This window comes from Phalaenopsis equestris, unplaced genomic scaffold, assembly GCF_001263595.1.
Source record: "Phalaenopsis equestris unplaced genomic scaffold, ASM126359v1 Scaffold000851, whole genome shotgun sequence".
Taxonomy (NCBI): Eukaryota; Viridiplantae; Streptophyta; class Magnoliopsida; order Asparagales; family Orchidaceae; genus Phalaenopsis; species Phalaenopsis equestris.
Genome location: NW_018165291.1, coordinates 316,907 through 337,436, shown reverse-complemented (window position 1 = coordinate 337,436; position 20,530 = coordinate 316,907).

Genomic DNA, 20,530 nt, shown 5'->3' with positions numbered 1-20,530 from the left:
TGTTGTCATGTCTATTGTGGATAAGGACATTGGAGTCGCCACTTTGTTTATCTATCTTATTGCCCTATTTTTCCAATTTACCTTAATCTTTTGGATCAAGTACAAGATCCTCAAGTATTAAAGGAATTAGGAAAAAAGGAAAGGGCAAATGATAGAAAATAAGAGAAATGTTGGGTGGTAAACTTATAGAGAAGACTCTAGAATGTCAAAATCTCATATAAGGATAACCACATAAATGGTCTGATAACCAGAGATTTAGGTTGATCACCTATTCTGAATTCTTAATTTTTCTATAGGAGCAAGCTCCTATAGTTAATTACATCTTAGGAAATTCTAGATTTACCTAAGAAAACTCCTGATTCTCGTTAACACTCATTCTTCTAAAATGTCAAGATTAAGGAAAGAAACATCAAATGTTTTTATTCCTGGGCTGTAAAGTATTTAGATTTACTTAGTCCGAAAGGTGTTTATACCAGGACCGGAAGAGTCTTGTCAGCAACCATGATTGCGTCGTCCAAGAAATCTTCGTAAATCTGAACACAGATGTTTAAGGTGTGTTTTAATGTCTTTTAAGATGAATTTTATGTCATTTATGTCGATGAGTTAGATTTGTATGATGTCATTTTTTTTAGGTCGTATGTTAATTAGACCTGAGAGAGTTTAATTGAAACCTATTCCTGGGCTGTAAAGTATTTAGATTTACTTAGTCCGAAAGGTGTTTATACCAGGACCGGAAGAGTCTTGTCAGCAACCATGATTGCGTCGTCCAAGAAATCTTCGTAAATCTGAACACAGATGTTTAAGGTGTGTTTTAATGTCTTTTAAGATGAATTTTATGTCATTTATGTCGATGAGTTAGATTTGTATGATGTCATTTTTTTTAGGTCGTATGTTAATTAGACCTGAGAGAGTTTAATTGAAACCTAAGATTTAGGTTTAGTGTCGGTGAAACTAAAGATGATTCAGGTTCAATGTAGGTAGAATCTAGAGTTTTAAGTCCAATGTGGATAGGACTTAAGATGTTCTAGGTTTAATATAAGTAGAACCTAAAGATTGGAAATGGTTCGTCCAATGTAGTTAGGACTTAAGGTATTTAGGTTAAATATAGGTAGAACCTAAGAGTTGAATTGGTTTTAAGTCCGATGTAGTTAGGACTTAAGATGATTTAGGTTCAATGTAGGTAGAACCTAAGAGTTGAATTGGTTTTAAGTCCAATGTAGTTAGGACTAAAGATGATTTAGGTTCAATGTAGGTATAACCTAAGGATTGAATTAGTTTTAAGTCCAACGTAGTTAGAACTTAAGGTATTTAGGTTCAATATAGGTAGAACCTAAGAATTGAATTGACTTAAGTTTAATGTAATTAAGACTTTAAGGTATTTACGTTCATTGAGTTGAGTTAAGTTCAATTTTGATTGTTCCTAAAGTTTATGTTCACCTAAGTTCAATTTGAATCGAACTTAAGTTTAAGATTTGACTTAGGTTTAGTATATGTTGAACTTAGAGTTTGGTTGACTTAGATTCAGGTTGGGTTGAACCTAAGTTATAGGTTTGACTTAAGTCCAATATGGGTTGAAGGTAGTCCAATATGGGTTAAACTTAAATTGGAAGTTGATTTGGGTTCAAGTTAAGTTGAACCCAATGTTTGGGTTAACTTGAGTTCAAGTTAGGTTTTGGTTAAGTTAGGTTCAATGTGGGTTGAACCTAATGTTTGGGTTGACTTGAGTTCAAGTTAGGTAAAACTTAAGTTATGTTTTGGTTAAGTTAGATTCAATGTGGGTTGAACATTGAACCTAATGTTTGGGTTAACTTGAGCTCAAGTTAGGTTAAACTCAAGTTAAGTTTTGGTTAAGTTAGGTTCAATGTGGGTTGAACATAATGTTTGGGTTAACTTGAGTTCAAGTTAGGATAAGCTCAAATTAGGTTTTCTTTGGATTGATTAAACCTAATTAGGGTTAGGCCTAATTTTGGTAAGGTTTTAGACTTAATATGGGTTAAGTCTAATTGGGTTTAAAGGTTAATTAAACCTAATTTTGGTAAGGTTTTGTTGATTAATTAGACTTAACTTAGACTTAATATGGGTTAAGTCTAATTGGGTTTAAAGGTTAATTAAACCTAATTTTGGTAAGGTTTAATTGATTAATTAGAATCAATGAGGGTTAAGTCTAATTGGGTTTAAGGTTAATTAAACCTAATTTCGGTAAGGTTTAATTGATTAATTAGACTCAATTGAGTAAGGTTTAATTTATTAATTAGACTTAATATGAATTAAGTCTAATTGGGTTTAAAAGTTAATTAAACCTAATTTTGGTAAGGATTAATTGATTAATTAGACTTAATATGGGTTAAGTCTAATTTAGTTTAAGGTTAATTAAACCTAATTTTGGTAAGGTTTAATTGATTAATTAGACTTAATATGAATTAAGTCTAATTGGGTTTAAGGGTTAATTAAACTTAATTTGAGTAAGGTTTAATTGATTAATTAGACTTAATATGAATTAAGTCTAATTGGGTTTAAGGGTTAATTAAACTTAATTTGAGTAAGGTTTAATTGATTAATTAGACTTAATATGAATTAAGTCTAATTGGGTTTAAGGGTTAATTAAACTTAATTTGAGTAAGGTTTAATTGATTAATTAGACTTAATATGAATTAAGTCTAATTGGGTTTAAGGGTTAATTAAACTTAATTTGAGTAAGGTTTAATTGATTAATTAGACTTAATATGAATTAAGTCTAATTGGGTTTAAGGGTTAATTAAACTTAATTTGAGTAAGGTTTAATTGATTAATTAGACTTAATATGAATTAAGTCTAATTGGGTTTAAGGGTTAATTAAACTTAATTTGAGTAAGGTTTAATTGATTAATTAGACTTAATATGAATTAAGTCTAATTGGGTTTAAGGGTTAATTAAACTTAATTTGAGTAAGGTTTAATTGATTAATTAGACTTAATATGAATTAAGTCTAATTGGGTTTAAGGGTTAATTAAACTTAATTTGAGTAAGGTTTAATTGATTAATTAGACTTAATATGAATTAAGTCTAATTGGGTTTAAGGGTTAATTAAACTTAATTTGAGTAAGGTTTAATTGATTAATTAGACTTAATATGAATTAAGTCTAATTGGGTTTAAGGGTTAATTAAACTTAATTTGAGTAAGGTTTAATTGATTAATTAGACTTAATATGAATTAAGTCTAATTGGGTTTAAGGGTTAATTAAACTTAATTTGAGTAAGGTTTAATTGATTAATTAGACTTAATATGAATTAAGTCTAATTGGGTTTAAGGGTTAATTAAACTTAATTTGAGTAAGGTTTAATTGATTAATTAGACTTAATATGAATTAAGTCTAATTGGGTTTAAGGGTTAATTAAACTTAATTTGAGTAAGGTTTAATTGATTAATTAGACTTAATATGAATTAAGTCTAATTGGGTTTAAGGGTTAATTAAACTTAATTTGAGTAAGGTTTAATTGATTAATTAGACTTAATATGAATTAAGTCTAATTGGGTTTAAGGGTTAATTAAACTTAATTTGAGTAAGGTTTAATTGATTAATTAGACTTAATATGAATTAAGTCTAATTGGGTTTAAGGGTTAATTAAACTTAATTTGAGTAAGGTTTAATTGATTAATTAGACTTAATATGAATTAAGTCTAATTGGGTTTAAGGGTTAATTAAACTTAAATCAATAAGGGTTAACTCTAATTGGGTTTAAGGTTAATTAAACCTAATTTTGGTAAGGTTTAATTGATTAATTAGACTTAATATGAATTAAGTCTAATTGGGTTTAAGGGTTAATTAAACTTAATTTGAGTAAGGTTTAATTGATTAATTAGACTTAATATGAATTAAGTCTAATTGGGTTTAAGGGTTAATTAAACTTAATTTGAGTAAGGTTTAATTGATTAATTAGACTTAATATGAATTAAGTCTAATTGGGTTTAAGGGTTAATTAAACTTAATTTGAGTAAGGTTTAATTGATTAATTAGACTTAATATGAATTAAGTCTAATTGGGTTTAAGGGTTAATTAAACTTAATTTGAGTAAGGTTTAATTGATTAATTAGACTTAATATGAATTAAGTCTAATTGGGTTTAAGGGTTAATTAAACTTAATTTGAGTAAGGTTTAATTGATTAATTAGACTTAATATGAATTAAGTCTAATTGGGTTTAAGGGTTAATTAAACTTAATTTGAGTAAGGTTTAATTGATTAATTAGACTTAATATGAATTAAGTCTAATTGGGTTTAAGGGTTAATTAAACTTAATTTGAGTAAGGTTTAATTGATTAATTAGACTTAATATGAATTAAGTCTAATTGGGTTTAAGGGTTAATTAAACTTAATTTGAGTAAGGTTTAATTGATTAATTAGACTTAATATGAATTAAGTCTAATTGGGTTTAAGGGTTAATTAAACTTAATTTGAGTAAGGTTTAATTGATTAATTAGACTTAATATGAATTAAGTCTAATTGGGTTTAAGGGTTAATTAAACTTAATTTGAGTAAGGTTTAATTGATTAATTAGACTTAATATGAATTAAGTCTAATTGGGTTTAAGGGTTAATTAAACTTAATTTGAGTAAGGTTTAATTGATTAATTAGACTTAATATGAATTAAGTCTAATTGGGTTTAAGGGTTAATTAAACTTAATTTGAGTAAGGTTTAATTGATTAATTAGACTTAATATGAATTAAGTCTAATTGGGTTTAAGGGTTAATTAAACTTAATTTGAGTAAGGTTTAATTGATTAATTAGACTTAATATGAATTAAGTCTAATTGGGTTTAAGGGTTAATTAAACTTAATTTGAGTAAGGTTTAATTGATTAATTAGACTTAATATGAATTAAGTCTAATTAGATTAAGGTTAATTAAACCTAATTCTAGTAAGGTTTAATTGATTAATTAAACTTAATATGTGTTAAGTCTAATTGGGTTTAAAGGTTTATTAAACCTAATTTAGGTAAGGTTTAATTGATTAATTAGACTTAATTTGGGTTAAGTCTAATTAGTTTAATGTTGGTTAAGCCTAATGTGGTTACGACTTAATAGTTAATTAGGTCTAATAAGTTAGAACTAATTAAATTTTGATTTTGTATTTAACCTAATTTAATTAAGGTTTAATGGGTTAATTAAGTCTAATGATGTCTTTTAGACCTAATTAAAGTTTGATTTTGTATTAAACCTAATTTAATTAAAGTTTAATGGGTTAATTAATGGGTTAATAAGTTTAATGGGTTAATTAAGTCTAATAATGACTTTTAGGCCTAATTAATGTTTGATTTTGTATTAAACCTAATTTAATTAAGGTTTAATGAGTTAATTAAGTCTAATGATGCCTTTTAGACCTAATTAAAGTTTGATTTGAGTCTATTTTGAGTTTGACATGCTGAAATGAGCTAAGTATGATGAAGAGAGGATTTTTAGGGTTTAAAATATTAATTTAAAATTAACAAATTTTAACCCTAATGTAAAAATGTCATTTTAAATTGTCTAATAGTTTAAGAATTATCATTTTAAGGTTATTGTCTGTCACCTTAACTTTTCTAACCATTTTCCAATTTTATTTTCCTTAATTTTCATTTTTTATAATTATTGCTAAAAATAATTACAAAGTGTCTTGAAAATTAGGAAATCATGTCTTAAAGGAGTTTTCTAGCCTAGAAAAAATTAGGGAGGATTCCTAAGGGCCTAGAGATAAATTCCTAAAAGTTTTATAATTTTAAAAATTATAAATAATTTTTAATAATTAAATTACTCTAGAGTGATTAATTAATTAAAAATTAAATATAATTAATTAATTTACAATTTTATGTCCAATATATTCTACTCATTGTCTTGAGTTCAGAGGTATTTTTGTTTTATTTTTGTGATTTTTGTGTGTCAAGATATGAATTTTCAAAGTTTTCTGTATTTAATTAAATAAAAAAATAAGTATTTTCTTACTTAACTAACATGGCGCCAGCTAGATCATCAGACACATCAAAATCCAACGCGGCGTCGTTTTATTGGCTAAGGATTCCACGCGGACTTACACATGGCCCGCAGTTTTAAATTGTTCTGCATGAAGGATTTTACGGTCCGAAGCCATCTCCGCCGTCCATTTCTGATGGGTAGAAATGGACGACATCAGTTCATCGTCCTAAAGAAAGATGAATCGAAAGTCGTATGTTGATTTTGGTCAAGATCTATCTGGATCGTTCACTAAAATTAATTTTGTTTATTCCCAGAGGATCATCTCCTCTATTAGAAGACATCTATACGGTCCATTTGTCATGGATTGATACTTCACTTCACAATGTGTAGAGATACTTCACTTCACAATTCACTTCACAACGTGTAGAATCTGAGCTGAAATTAAGTTTTTAGCCCATACCTTAGCCACAATTGATGAAGCTTCAATTTGATTGCTTCTGAAGCTTCGCCTGGTAGTCAGCAAGCTTGTCCTTGCTCCAATTTAAGTTGAAATTAGATCTATGTAGGAGTTCAATGAAATGGTGAACTCGATTTTACTGAACTCTATGGTAGAGGCTATGGGTCAAAGATGGATTTGGAGAAGTTAATTTGAAGTTTTGAGAGGTTTTACGTCAAACCAAAATTTTGTCCTGTTTTTGGGCAAAAAAATTAGAAAGATACAGTGAGCTCCATGGCCTAATTCTATGGGGAATTAATTGCCTATAAAATAGGGAAGAATTTCACTGTTGAAGTTTTCCTCCCTTGAGCATTGTATCCTCTTCTCCTCCTTATGGAAGCTCACGACCAACTCATTAATAGCTATTAATGGTGGCTTCTTGGCTCAAGGCTATGCAAGGAAGGTAGATTTTATACTTAGAATGATCTGAGGATAAGTTCTAAAGGTAATCATTATATGGATAAAACTCTCCATCAATTATCCTTGGAAATCTTTATTTAGGTTTAAAATATGAGCTTCCATTTTGGCCATCCCCCATTGACAAATTTGGGTGGCGTGAATGGCAACTTAGCCAGCCTGATAAAGCCTTCACCAAGTGAATTTTGTGGGTCATTTAATGATGTTGAGGAAGGGATGACACATTCCCTTCCTCATCATCCCTCATTATGTTAAGCTCATGTTTTCCTTAATCATGGGAAAATGAGGTTGATAGAAGTCTCTTTATCATTAGAGGGTGATGGAGGTGTAAGATAAGTTCCTCTCTTCATGATTACTCCATAATGATTTTTGTCTTTTGTCAAGGATGATGTGTCATGGTTTATAATAGGTCTAATGGGTCATGAATGGCCTATTAGATGACCCTTCATGTGTTCAATTTAATTTTGAAAATTGTTTATGGATTTTAGATGTCATATGTGATGTCATTTTGATGTCATGTGTGATGGTGTGATGTCTTTTTGATGTCATGTGTGATGTCTTTTAATTTAGGGTTAAATTCTCATAAATCCATTTTTAATTAATTATGTAATTAATCAAAAATGTAGGGAATTATAATATTAAACCATAAATTGGTCAAAATGATTTTGGGTGTTGACCATTTGACCAATTTCACCAATTTGGTTCAAAATTAAACATTTTGACCAAAGTTGTCCAGGTTGACTATGGTTGACTAGAGTTGACTAGGTTGACCATAGTTGACCCGTTTAGGTGTAGAGTTGACCAATATGACTTTTCTAACCTTTTAATGGTTAGGTTAGTCATGGGGTCTATGTGTTGGTCATTAGGTCATGGATTGAACATTTTGACCAAGTAGACTATGGTTGACCAGTTTTGACCATAGTTGACAAATGTAGGTCCTGGGTTGACTATGATGACTCACTTGACCATGTCATGGTTAGTTTAGTCATGAGGGTCTTGGGGGTATGACTTGGGTTTGACCAAGGTTGACGAGAATTGACCAGAATGGTCAAATCGACCATATGGTATTATCTTAACCATATGGTGGTCATTTGGGTTTATGAATGATCAAAGTGGTGACCATGGAGGTTCACTTTAGTCATTTTGACCAATAGTTGGTCAATGGTGTCTGTAATTGACCAAATAGTCCAATTTGACCATTTTGGTGTTTTAAAATGATCAAATAATCCAATTTGACCTTTTTTAGGGTTTGAACTGATTCATTAGTCCAAATTAACCAAAGTTAACCAAAATTGACTATTTGGGTCAAAGTTGACCAATTGGATCAATTAAATGTCAATGTTTGACTTTATGATCACTTTGGTGACCATTAAGTCAAAATTTCACCAGATTAGGAATTGTCACCACTGATCTGATCATTTAGGGTATTGTCATTGTTAAGCTCCAAAAAGAGTGCTTTGAGGGTTATTTCAATTTTTAAGGTTTTAAAAACCCTATGTATGTCCGAAGAAGCCAATGTTGGTAGACCCTTTATCTTAATGATCACAATGATCATTTTAGGTCTTTTAAATGTGTCTGAGAATCTTAAATCATAAAATTTCTCAAGTTGAGTTTGGTCTATGAATGTTATTTTAAGACCTTCACTAAAAGTGAGGTCAACAGTGATGCTCTGTCTAGCTATAAAAAGTGTGAGAGATAGAGTTTGTAAAAGAGCGAGAGAGGGAGGGAGGGGGTGAGAGAGAGAGAGAGAGCAAAAGAGAGGGATAGAGAGAGAGAGATCAAAAGAGAGGGATAGAGAAAGTTTGAGAGAGGGTACAGTGAGGGAGAGAGAAAAAGAAAGAGAGAAGAGAAGGATATAGATAGATAGATCTTCTCTCAATGAGAGAGAGAGAGGTAAATAGATTAAAAGGTGTTTAAAATAGAAGAGAGAGGAAGAGTGGGTGAGAGAGAGAGAGTGTGTGAGAGAGATAGATAGAGATAATGAGTGAGAAAGAGTGAGAAAAAAGAGAAAAGATAAGAGAGATGGAGAGATGTAAAGAGTGAGGGAAGGAAAAAAAGAGGGAGAGGGAGAGATGATTGATGAGGGAGAGAAATCTAGAAGAATGAGAGAGATTGTGTGAGTAAGAGACATCTCCTTCTCCTGCTTCTCTCACTCCCCTTGCTCACTCTCTCTTCTTCCCTAACTCGATCTAGAGAGTGGGATATGAATAGAAGTAGAGAGGGAGAGAGAAATAAAGTGGTGGTGGAGACAAAGCAAGAGAGTGCATGTGAGAGGTAGAAAGTGGGAGAGAGATAGAGAGAGGGAGAGAAGGATAGACAGTAAAAGGAGTGTGAGAGAGATAAAGATAGTTAGAGAGTGTTGGGTAGAGGAAGAAGACGGACAAAGAGGTCAAGATATAGAGAGAAAGAGAGAACAAAGAAAGAGTGATAGTAGCCAAGATAGAATGAGAAAGAGGAGGGAGGTAGGGGGAGGAAGAGAGAAAAGAGGGGGAGACGGAGAAAAGTTATCAATATAGAGAGAGTGAGGGACAAAAGATAAAGTGTGACAGATAGAAGAGAGTGAGAGAGAGAAAGGGAAATGAAAAGAGATAATAAATAACATAGTATCTCTCTTACTCTCTTTACCCCTACCTCTCTTCACTTTCTATCTCTCTCTTGCTTTCTTTCTTTTCTTCTATCAATCAACCTTTTTTTATTCCTCACTCACTCCCTCTCTCTTTCTTTTTGCTCTCTTGTCCTCTGACTCACACACACTCTCTCTTCATCTCACCCCCTCTCTCCATGTCAACGTACTATTTCTCCCTCACCCTTTCTGTCTTTCTCTCCCTATACTCTACTTCTCTTTCCCCTCTCTCTTTTATCATTCCCATTTAACCAAAGTTAACTAGTTTGACCAAAATTGACTATTTGGGTCAAAGTTGACCAATTGGATCAATTAAATGTCAATGTTGACTTTATGATCATTATGGTGACCATTAAGTCAAAATTTGACCAGAATAGGGTTTGTCACCACTGATCTGATCATTTAGGGTATTGTCATTGTTAAGCTCCAAAAGGAGTGCTTTGAGGGTTATTTCAATTTTTAAGGTTTTAATAACCCTATGTATGTCCAAAGAAGTCAATGTTGGTAGACTCTTTATCTTAATGATCACAATGATCATTTTAGGTCTTTTAATTATGTTTGAGAATCTTAAGCCATAAGATTTCTCAAGTTAAATTTGGTCCATGGATGTCATTTTAAGACCTTCACTAAAAGTGAGATCAACACACACTTAAGTTTGAAAGAAGAAACCATACAAACAATCAAGAAGTCTAAATTAAAACCAAATGTAGTCACAAAGATAAAAACTTATCTCAAATCCTCTCCACCCAACTCTTGAATTTCCTTTGAATCTCTTCTCTTCCTTTCTCTTACAATACTCTCTACTCACACACTACAACTCCTCTCTTCTTCTCTCTAAAAATATATCCTTATTAATCTAAGAGAGAGAGAGGTGTCAGCAGTGTCTAGAGTGGGGCGGCGGCTTGTGTGGGAGAGGTTATTCAATCCATTCCAAGTCTTCTTTTATAATTTTTCAAAAGGTGTCTTGGTGTCTCTTCAAAATCTGTCAAAATTCAATGAATCTTCCAAGAGTTTCCACCTTTCAAAAGCCAATTGAATGTATTTTCATATCAATTAACTATTTCCCACGTTTTCATATCAATTAAACACATCTTAAATTAGTCCAAATTTATTGAATCATCAAGTAACTACTTCTGGCACTTAAGCGCGATTCTAATGACACTTAAGCGCCAGTTCTGGGCGCTTCGGAGCCACGGTTCTTTTACACACCTTCTTCATTTTTTCTCCAAATTTGATTATTTTCCACTCCTTTCACTATTTTTCATCCATTTGATTGTACTTGAAAGAAAAACACACAAAAACCTTCTATTAAAGCACAATATCTAAAAAATAGGTATAAAAATGTGTACATAAATGTTATATATTTTAGGTTTATCAGTTGCTCCTTATGAGACACAATATCAACATCTATTATCCTCAGCTGACCATTTCTAGAAATAGATCCTTCATAAAATTTTCTCTGAGGTAGATTTCTTCTTGGGTTAGCATCTAATGTGGATCTTTGATCAGCATTAGGCAATTTTTTCTCTGATGTTCAAGATGTTTGCATAAGTAACACTCCTTCAACCTAAGTAAACATTTGCTATAACACTTCTTTCCACACTTAACATAGGGCTGTATAGTGCTACTGTTATCCCGGCTAACAACTCCAGCAATGTAGGACTTTAACTTCTTCCTAATGGACTCTCAATCTCCTGGATGAATTATTAGTGTCACTTCTTCCAAACCCTTTCTCTTAAGTTTGTCTATACGCTTTTGATTCTGTTAGAAATCAATCTCCACCCACTTAGCTCTCTTCACTAATACTAAATATTCATCAACCCCAAGTGGCACTAGTGGCTGCTTGATTGAATCTTTTAGTTCATAAAGAAATCTATGACATTTTTTTCTGTAATTAGCTGTGGTGCATATCTCGACAGCATAGTGAACTATACTTCATATTGCATAACCGATCGATCTCCTTGCACCAACCTATTAAATTTATCTTGCAGCAGTCTTCTAATTAACATTGGTTTAAACCAATCTCTAAAGGTTTTCACAAAGTCATCCCACTAAACCAAGTGGTTGGTTCTACCTTTGAACTTCTCCTACATCTAGCCTTACCGCCATCTTTCAGCTTACCCTTCAAAAGCATTTGTGGCCAGTGTAACTCTCTTCTCCAGTGGACATGACATACTATCTATGATTTTCTCTAATCTCAATAGCCAATTCTTAGCTTCCACCGGCCCTCCCACTCTAGAAAATAAAGGTGGTCCCATCTCTTGAAAAATCTTTAAGTACTTATCCATTGGTGCTCCTACATTGTTGCTCGCTTGAGATTTGGATTCTTAATTAGTTGAGCCACCACGTTTATCATGTTAGAGAACACACTAGCACAAGCCATCAGTGCTCCTCCATTGCTGCTCATCTTTGTTCTCTTCCTCTGGATCATCCAAAATTTTAAAATGACAACCATATAATTTAATTAAACTTAATTAATCTAATAACATGAAAATTCTACTCTTTTGTAATATAAGTCTAACTAAACTAACGTATATATATAAATCTACCCACATTTTGAATTAAAAAAGATTAGTGAAATTTAAAATTTTAATTACTCACCTTAGTTAACACGTTTAATACTTAATCTTCAGTAACTAGCTAGATGTTGTGGTGAATTTTATGTTGAGACTGAATTTTATAGAGCGATTTACAAATAACTTTCACACGCTTGCCTTAAACTCGCTACATCGGATAAATAACCTGCAATTTTAAACGACTTAGAAATTCATGCTATAATAGTTCATAAGATGATTTAGCTCAAAATATCATTGATTTGTCAAACTATACCTTAAATATCTTCTCAACAGCCTAACAGTTCTCTAAGTTGTTAAAACTTCTTCCTCATCTTCCTTACACCTCAAATATCCTTTCTCCTTCACTGATGTTGTGCTAAAATCCTCATGGAAGCTCGAAAAACACTTTTAACTCTTCCAACACAATTTTGACACTTCAAAAGGCTACCAAAAATGAGAAGGATGTACAATCTGTCCATATGTCAAATTGTAAGTAAGAGAAAGGAAACGAATGTCTCAAAAAACATGAAATAGGGATTATCACTTACCAATTTCACATGATTCAACAACCTAAAAGTTCTAGTGAATGTGGATCATGCCAACAATAAGAAGAGGAGCTCCTAATTAGGAAGAGGCCCATTTGAGAGATACTACAAATATGGAGTGCACAAGGGAGTTTGTGTAGTAGCAAATCAAAGAACATAGAGGTCAGATGTTAGGTCAGATGATTGAGTTGACCGACACATTACTCAGAGGAAAAGTGCATACTCCTTGAAAACATAACCCCTTGGAGGAAGAGCTTAAACCCAAAGGTCATCGAACAACTTAAAGGGAAGAAAGGTCTGAAGGCACCAAGCATCAGGATAGTGTTGGGTCTGCACGATTGAACAGATAATGATTTAGGTGTACTTAGGTCCACCGTTAGCCAGAGAATGATTTCTTACGGTAGATCTCTGATGCTGAGCCACCAGAAAAGTTCAAACTTCCTTCATTGGAATCCTACAAGGAGTAATCTCCGCATTCATTGAATTCAGGAAGATATTCACGATGCAGTTTGCCTACACTCAGAAACCCTGTAGGAGCCCATAGGCCCTGTGACATTTTAGGCAGGGGTCAAATGAGAACCTTTTTTCATAAGTTGCTTAATTCATTAAAGTGATACTGGAAGTATGGGATTTGGAACCTGTAGTGGCGCAGATTACCTTGGTCCAAGGGCTGAGGAACGAGTGATTCAAGTATGCTTTGAGTTTGCAAGAGCCCAAGAGCATAGTCGAACTCCTAAATTTAGCCAGTAACTACATTGTACACCACTCTCAAACAAAATTTGAACAATTTAATAGTAGCTAACAGAAGAGAGTCTCGTGAGATGATGGGTAGAGGCTGAAGGAAGGACCAAGTCAAGTCATTCGCCCTAGACCTGAAGACAGCTGGTTAACTCGTGACACTAGATGGGTGACATGAACCATTAGAGAAGAGGACATGACTGGGCGAATGACCAACAGTCGGGCTACTACCATGTTCAAGCATCAGAGAAAGGGAATGGTCGGGCAAATGACCAATGTTGGGGTAACAGAAGCTACAATGTTGAGGGTTTAAGTGGTGGAGCTGGTGGAGGCCAAATAGAATAAGGAGTTTAAGAAACGATCCACCAATAAGGAGTAGAGCTTTTCTATGGGAGACAAGTAAGTTATGTAATTACCTCAAATACCATGAACATGAAATAGAGGAGTGTAAACTCCTCCAGAGTACGATCGAGGAATTGATTCAAGTTAGAAAATTAAAAAAGTTTGTGACATTGTTGAACTCATTTTTTATGAGGTCTAATTTCTCCTTTTTAGAAGCCTAGGATCTAGCCACGAGATTTCCCTGTTGATTATCCTAGAGTACTTAGTAAATAGAGCCCTCCCACATTGATATTACAAACACTTTTTTACTCCTCTTGTGAAGTCCCACGTGGATGGTCACAAGCCCCCAAATGTCATTTGGGAAGGTTAAGACCAAGTGAAGACTCAAGTGCGAGTTTCAATAGGTTTGATCAGGTCTTAGGATAACTTGGGTGACTTAGTTTTGGTCGTAACCTCACACACACACTTGAGTCCATCACAACTCACACATAATCCTAAAACCATAAAGTCACTCATGTTTAACCCCTTCCTCCACTCTTTTGGAAGCCCATGTGGGTGATCCCCAAGCCCTTAGCCTTTGGCTAAGGGTGGGAAGGACCAACATAAGGAGGATTTAAAATGGGCTTTATTATGGGTCCATGACACCAAAAGCGAGTTTCATGACCAACCGACCCAATAAGCTTCAATTCCACCAATGCACCCAACTTTGGCCTTCTACCCCCAAACTTCCTCAAAATTACCAAAATGCACTTAAAACCCTAAAATTCTCCAAATTTCCCCAAATTCTAGAATTCTCACAAAAAATCTTTTTTGTCCATTCCAAACAACTTAAAATGCCCAAAGTACCACCATTTCTCCAAAATTCCCAAAATACCCCCAAATTTGGCCAAAATTACCAAAATGCCCCTCATGTTAAAAAATTCCCAAAACCTTCAAATTCACTCCAAACACCCCTAATATCAATCTTAACCACCCAACAACCCCAATTGCACCCATATCCACCAAAATTTACTAAAATTCCTAAATTGCCCCTAAAGCCCTAAAATCCACAAATCAACCCCAATCCCCATCAAATTCATTTCAAACTTCCCCAATTTCAAATCCACATTAAAATTCATCATGTCCAAGCCCAATTGAAATCAAATTCAAGACAAACTCAATCTAATTGCAAGCCTAAAAATCAAGTCCAATTCAAATACTCCAAATTGAACCCAATCCAAATCCCATCAAATTGGGCCATGTAATCATTTCAATTCACAAAATTTCTTTCTTAAATGCTTCATGAAACTCACCTTGGTCAAATTGAGCCTTTGATTGAATTTGATCCAAGCCCAATCCAAGCTCATTGCCCATGTCTAAGCCCAAACCCCATTTTAATCTTAAAATCAAGTTTTACCTTAACCATTTGGTTTAATTAAAACCTAATTACCCCAGCCCATCCTAAGCTTATGATCTGGTCACCTCAATTCTAACCTAAACCCACTCTCGGTCCGTGGACTAGGGTTCCCTTAAATCATGGAAATCACTCACCCAAATATGGTTAACTCTCTTATCTATGCATTTGCCATCAAATCCCAACCCAATTATAATTAAACCTTCCTCTAACCTCTCTGAGTCAGCTAGCCACCACCCTTGGCCTGGTCGGCCACCTTAGTTGCTAGAAAATCCAAAAATGAGAAAGCCACCCATGGATTAAACCCAAAATTGAGCCCATCATTTGTGGCTTTCTCCTATTGGTGAATTGCTTCGCTCAGCCCTCCACCTCAGCTTACTTGCACCAGCCAGTGAGAGCTTAAGGCCTCAATTATAAATATCCCCCTCCACGACCAAATTTGGAGAGCATAAAAATCTAAGGGGAAATTGTGTCCAATTGCTTCTAGAGCTTCTCACATAGATCGTAAGCTCAATCCCACCATTCTCAGCCACTCATTCCCACTACCAGAGCTCAATTTTGCCACTGAAATCCAGGGCTTTTCTTGACCTTTGAACCAAACTCTCAAAACCTTGAATCAATCATCCTAAAAGCTTCACAACTCCTCCAAACCACTTCCTCAATCAAAAGCCCCATCTCCCGAGCACCCTAACATAGTCCTAGACCAAGCCCTCGTCACCCTTTCAGTGAAATCATACATAGGTTGCACCTTAGCTCGAGGCAACACTTCGAGGAGCTTTATGAACTCAAGGCGTTCGTCTCCAACTAACCCAATCGAGGCCTCACCTCTTGGGCAAAGGGATAGCTCGAAATCTTTAAATTTTGGCTCGGCTTCATCAATTGTGAAGTGAACTTGTATTTCATAAGTATTTGACCATATAGATAGGTTCATCTGTTTTATATGAAGGTGTGAGAACAAACCCTGAGTGATTTGGTTGAGAATTGAGCGAGATATTAGGTCTAGAATGTTGACGGTTCTCAGGTTAGGAAGATCGGAGACGATGAACGAATGTCGTCCATTTTTGTGTGTATCGATTGGACAGCTCAGATCCCGTCAGACGAAGAGATGATACGTGAATCGCGAGCTGATGAGGCGAGCTACATGAAAAGTGCAGACAGCCACAGGACGATGCATAGCAGTTTGGAGTTGCCGAGGTTTAACGTGGCGGCTGACTCAGATAAGTAGAAAATTAGGGTATTTTGGAATTAAATAAAACTGAAACTTTAAAAATTTGTATATTGGTGAAGAAAATTCATAAAAATAAAATAAAAATACACATTTTCTTAGTGAACGAAGGAGAAAAATGTGGACAAAAAATTAAAAAATATTTTCATTTTATTTATTTTTAAATAAATTAAATACTCCAGAGAGTAAATAAATCATAAACAATTACTTAAATTAAATGAAATTTTGAGGGCTTGCTTTGCATATCCTTAGGGATCTCCTCTAATTTTTCCAAGGCCAGAGGACTTCTCTATGAACAAAAACCCTATTTTTTTATGTGTTTAATATTATTTGAACTTAAAAAATTATAAAAAATAAAACAGAGGCCAGAAAAATGTGAAGTCTTATTTCGTAGGTTCACTATGGTTAGAGCATCATAGGAAAAATAAATGTAATATTTATAAAAATTTTAAATCATTTTTCCTATTTAAAATTAATTAAAACCACTGAAATTTGAAAAAATATAAAATAATTCAAATAATTACCAAAATGGGCCAAGTTGTAGATAATCATCTTAAGAGGCTTCCTATAAAAATTTGGATGCCATAAAAATTATTTTTAATGTAAATATATATTTTCTAAGTAAATATTAATTTTGGCTTAAAATAATTATAATAAATAAAAGAAAAACTAGAAAAATATGAAATTGGTCTGGAGTGTTCCTTGTAGCCAAAGGAGCCTAAAAAAAATAAAATTGAGATTAAAATAAAAACTTTATTTTTAAGCTATTTTATAATTTTAAATAATTAAAAATACCAAAAATTTGAAAATATTGAAAATTATCTTAAATGTCACCCCAACCATAGAAAAAAACTTAAAGAGGTGTTTGTAAATTTTTAATGGTGTAAAAAGGTGTTTTAAATAATTAAATGTATTTTTTTTACTTTGTGAATAAAATAATTACAATAAATAAAATAAAAATCACAAAAACACAAAATTTGTTTCTCTGTGTTTCTTGAAATCAGAGAGACTTATGAAAAATATAAAAAAAAATTTATAAATTAAAATATATTTTCTATTTATTCATTCATTAAAAAAATGTTAAAATTAAATTATAGTCCAAAAATTCACAGAGATCGTTCCTAGATGGCCCTCTGACTTAAGTGAACCTCCAATAATTTTCTTATAGATAAAAAAATTATTTTACTTGCTTAAATTAATTATCTTAAAAAATCTCTATTTTTGAACTAAAGTAATTATTAAAAATTAAATAAAAATCAGTAAAATGTAAATCCTCCTCTAAAGCATAACAACCCACAATTATTTCTATCCCTGATGAAAGGCGTGTTCCAATCTTTATGAATTCTTCATGAAACGAGTCTCTTTTAGAGCCCATAAGATTTTGATATGAGTTGTTAGTTCTATGACTTCAAATTTTATGTTGGCACCTAAAAATTGTGCTAAAAGCAATATACTTCTCACTTTTAGTAGAAGTGTTGAGTTACCCCATTATACATAATGTTAATCAGCTTTTCTACCTAAATAGCAAAGAAGAAATAATAAAAAGCATAAGAAGTGAATATAGGGAGTGGAGGTAAGCATTTATGTGGTCGAACCATTATAGCTCAATTTGCATGCTTGATGTTTCCCCCATGCTTTTATTTTTTTAGCAATCATTATCATAGATGAATACAGTAAACACTAGCATCCATCGTTACTTGACTTAATTATCATCAATATTTAACCATCAATATTATCATATATCATTATTTGACTATCAGCACTCATTGTTGACAAATGTCAGTGATTATTATCATATTGTTATTTTCGCTGACCACTCAATAAAATTGTTTCACATTGTCATCTTATTATTTCGCTAGCATTTTCCATTAATCTCACAACTGATAGACTGTTAATCCAAATTTTATAATTCTATATTTTGTAGCTAGTAAATAAGATGAACTCTTGTGATCATCACCTTATCTAATAAACATTTCAAGATAATATGGTTCCATGATTTTATTTTATTTTATTATTTGTTGAACACTTAAAAACACTCACGCATCTAGGGGTGTAAACGAACCGAACACGAACGAACATAGCTCATGTTCGTGTTCGGTTCGTTTGAAATTAAGTGTGTTTGAAATAGGCTGGTGATTCGTGAATTTACTGTTCGTGTTTGGTTTCATTTGTTTGAAATATGGTTGAAATGTTTGAATTGTTTGAGTTATTCGAATTTTTTGAATTGTTTGAAATCTTACAAATTTGTTTGTATTGTTCAAATTGTTTGAATTGCTTGGATTGTTCGAAATCGTTCAAAAGCTTAAATCTGTATGAAATTAATGTTTAAATCTATATGAATCACAGCACAAATGCACAATAGTCAAAGCACAGATCACAACAAAACCATAATATTAGATCTTATCCATAAAAAAATTAGATCTAAAGGTAATATGTGTGATACACTCCGAAAAACATCAAAAAGTAGGTTCCACTCAAAAAAAACTAAATCAAATATAAGAAAATTAAAGTTAAGAGGCAAACCTAAAGATAAATATGAAATATTAAAGAAAAGAAACTCAAAGATGACACCTCGGTAGTCTTAAAAGCAACCAAACAAGAATATCGAGCAACCAAGCAAGAATACCGAGCAGTCGATCCAACACCGAGTCGCCGACTCACCGAGGACAAAGAAACTTTATCGAAGACAAAGATAAGTAGAGATTAGAGAGCGAACACAAATGACAAACCCTAAGTTCTCATGGTTGAAAGCTTTTCGTGATTTTGAGATTAGAAGGAGAAGAATCAGAAGAAGGGGATGCAGCTGAAACCTAAAGCTTTCGAGAAGGGAAGGGGAAGACGGTTGGTGTAAAGTGGCTTAGGTTTTTTTGTTTATATATATATATATATATATATATATAGTATTTTAATATATAACATTAATTATATAGCTTATATTATTTCAATATATAACATTTGTACAACTAATATTAATATATCATTATTAATTTATTATATATTATAATTTTTAGAATTTAATTTTTTTAATATGATAAATATTTAGAACATGTAATTATTCTTAACATATGATAAAATTTTTATATAAAAGTATTTTAAATTATTTTATATTTTGAACAATAACAATTCGAACACGATCGAACAAACGACTGTTCGTGTTTGATTCATTTATAAACCGAAAGAAAACAAATTATCCAAATAAGTTTTTAACCGGATGAATAGTTTTCTTAATATAAGTATAAATCAAGTTAGTACTACTTTAATTATATTGTTGTTACTGTTCCTAAAATAATGTTCTCGTTTATTGTTACTATAATCGTGATTACCAAAAAGGCAAATCTAAATACATACATTCAAATGTAAACACTAACTGATCCCAACAACCACTACCAACATACTTTTAAGTTACCAAATTCATCCATTTAAAAAGTAACAACAACAGCAGCAAATCCTGCTAAGTGGTGTCGATGAATCTTTTTTTGTTCATTGTGTCCTATTAAGTGTCATGTCTTAAGATCATTTTTATGCTACAGGCCCAAATCTTTTTAGTCTACCTCTATCTTTCTTAAGATAAGTCGAATCTAAAACCTACTCTCCAAACAAGGTCATGAGATCGCTAAGTGGATTCGATGAATCTTTTTTGTTCATTGTGTCCTATGAAGTGTCATATCTTAAGATCATTTTTATGCAACAGGCCCAAATCTTTTTAGTCTACATCTTTCTTAAGAAAAGTCAAAATCTAAAACCTACTCTCCAAACAAGGTCATGAGATGGTCGACATTTACTATGACCACACCATATAAGGCGACTCTCAAATCTTTTATGCCACTGACGTTATTTCAACACTTTCACGGATATATTCTTTTCACATTCTGGCTCTAAATGTAAAGTCACTCACCAAAGCATTCTCATCTTCGCAACACCTAATTTTATGCTTTTCATTTCGAGACCAACAATCTCCTCCATAAGACATTAAATGTCTCACCACCATCTTATAAAATTTCCCTTCAAGTCTAATCACTTTTCTATCACAAAATAAGTTTGATAAATCCCTACACTTTAACCATCGAACTTGATTTCTATTAATTACATCCCCGTCGATATCCCAACATTTTGAAAAGTAAATGAAATAACCAAATTTATTAATTTAATCACTATATACTAAATAATAATAATAATTAAATTTATTATTTTTATTAACTGCACTAGGGAAGTCTAAACAAAATTCATTATTTGAACACAAGAAACACCCTGTTTTAATTGATGGATTAAATA